At 45.6% G+C, this 2492-nt stretch overlaps 1 protein-coding gene across 1 annotated transcript in view; it reads left to right on the top strand.

Annotated features, from left to right (window-relative positions):
- Positions 1–2492, top strand: part of KCMF1 (potassium channel modulatory factor 1) — a 29261-nt gene that overhangs the window by 22290 nt on the left and 4479 nt on the right. The gene's annotated exons all lie outside the window — the stretch shown is intronic.

Here is a 2492-nt window from a genome sequence, read left to right as displayed (position 1 = left end):
CCACCTGCCAATGCAGGGGTCATGGGTTCGAACCCTAGTCTGGGAAGATCCCACATGCCACGGAGCAACTAAGCCCGTGCACCACAACTACTGAGCCTGCGCTCTAGAGCCCACGAGCCACAACTACTGAGCCCACGTGCCACAACTACCGAAGCCCATGCGCCTAGAGCCCGTGCTCCGCAACAAGAGAAGCCACCGCAGTAAGAAGCCCACACACCACAACGAATAGTAGCCCCCGCTCGCCACAACCAGAGAAAGTTTGCGTGCAGCAACGAAGAACCAACACAGCCAAAAATAATTAAATAAATTTGTTACTAAAAAAAAAAAACAAATTGGGGCTTCCCTGGTGGCGCAGGGGGACACAGGTTTGAGCCCTGGTCCAGGAAGATCCCACATGCCACAGAGCAACTAAGCCCGTGTGCCGCAACTACTGACCCACAAGCCACAAATACTGAAGCCTGCATGCCTAGAACCCGTGCTCCACAACGAGAGAAGCCACTGTAATGAGAAGCCCACGCACCGCAGTGAAGAGTAGCCCCAGCTTGACGCAACTAGAGAAAGCCCGCGCACAGCAACAAACACCCAATGCAGCCAAAAATAAATAAATAGGAAAAAATTATTTAAAAAAAAATAACAACAACATTTGAACATGTAGTTCATAGCCAAGTCACCAGTCTCTTGCACGGCCCACCTGGGAAGCCAGCAGCAAAACACAAAGTTTGACAGTCAAAATGTCAGAAGTCACTGTAGCCTGAGACCCTGAAAGATACAGTAAGAACTGGCAGACGGTAAGAGTCCAGGGAGCCTGTACAAGTTCGAAATGTGTACATACAGTGGAACGCATACCTGCAATGCAGCTGAGTATAAATCTGTCATCGAAAGTAGGAACAGTGTTATTCGTAAAATCTTCCTTAAGATGTGAGATATTCAGTGTAAAATCGGTTTTTTTAACTTTTTTTTTTTTAATAGATTTATTTATTTATTTTTGGCTGCGTTGGGTCTTCGTTGCTGTGCACGGGCTTTCTCTAGTTGCGGCGAGCGGGGGCTACTCTTCGTTGAGGTGCTTCTCACCTCGAGGCTTCTCCTTTCAGTGGCTTCTCTTGTTGTCGAGCATGGGCTCTAGGTGCGCGGGCTTCAGTAGTTGTGTCACGTTGGCTTCAGTAGTTGTGGCTCGCGGGCTCTAGAGCACAGGCTCAGTAGTTGTGGTGAATGGGCTTAGTTGCTCCACGGCATGTGGGGTCTTCCCGGACCAGGGCTCAAACCCGTGTCGCCTGCATTGGCAGGCGGATTCTTAACCACTGCACCACCAGGGAAGCCAGTGTAAAATCTTAATTCCAAATGTGCTTTGGGCATTTGGATGTGCAGTAAGCCCCAAAAAAACTGACTTGGGAATTTTAAAAAATACTTCTTCATCCAAAAGGAATATTTACCTGCTGTCTTTGATAGCAGGCTCTAAAAGTTAATGTGATTTCTGGGGGCAAAATTCACAATTGAGACACTTGCTCCATTCAGTTTTTTTCTGTCAGTGAAAATTAGTTTATGTTAGTGATGGACTATATGGAAGAATGGTGTTAAGAGCCCCTGGCATAAAACAACAGTGAGCAGTAAGGCAGAAATGTGCCCTGGAAATGAATATTAATGGTGAAGAGCTTTGCCAGCCTAGTAATGTTGAAAGGGCAATCATCAAATCCACGTAAGCCAGATAGACCCTCCACGTGGGAGAAGACAACTACTGCACCTCACTTAGATGACAAGGCAGGGACAGAGAGCCACCTGGCTTCTGATGAGCACAGCCTTGTCTAAACAAGAGCGTCTAAATAGGCTGTACAGTCAGGAGCTAATCAGCTTCACTGGGCATCACCGGTGGTCCTCACTGCAGTGGTGGTCTGGGGCTCTCAAACAGCAGTACCAGAAGGTTCCAGAGAAAGAAGGCAGAGGCAAGTGTACAACCGTCACAGTTAGAAATGATGCAGGTCTCTTGGATTTAATTCTGAGAGTCATTCAATCATTAAATAAATGTTTGAGTGCCTACTATGGGTCAGGTGCTGTTCTAAGAACCAGGAATATCGTAAACAGTAGACTTGATCCGTGCTTTCATGGAGCTCATGTGGAGAGGGTTTATGTTATGTTTGGACCAGTAGATGAGCCACCTTTGCCTACTAAAATACTAAGAGAAAGTGTAACTAAATCAGCCCATTATGCAAACAACTTAAAAAACAATTTGCTATGTTTTGCTTAAAAATAATTGTACATGAGCTAATATTCATATGTATTTGCATTTCCCATACACAACACATACACAACTCTTGCCTCTAGGAGGCATCCTAAAAGGTATTAAGCTCCAAGCTGGAACTGCATGTTGCCGCAGGTTACCTTCTTGTTGGCGATCATTTTTAATGTTCCTCTGGTAAAAGAGTGATCTGTAGCGTTTTGTTTTCCTCATATTGAAGTAGACATTAATGTCTTCATTTCCATTGGCAGACTTTTATCCC

Source organism: Lipotes vexillifer, unplaced genomic scaffold (genome assembly GCF_000442215.2).
Source record: "Lipotes vexillifer unplaced genomic scaffold, Lipotes_vexillifer_v1.1 scaffold1098, whole genome shotgun sequence".
NCBI classification, from domain to species: domain Eukaryota; kingdom Metazoa; phylum Chordata; class Mammalia; order Artiodactyla; family Lipotidae; genus Lipotes; species Lipotes vexillifer.
The sequence above is the reverse complement of the archived record's forward strand: the minus strand, read 5'-3'. Positions and strand labels throughout refer to the sequence as shown.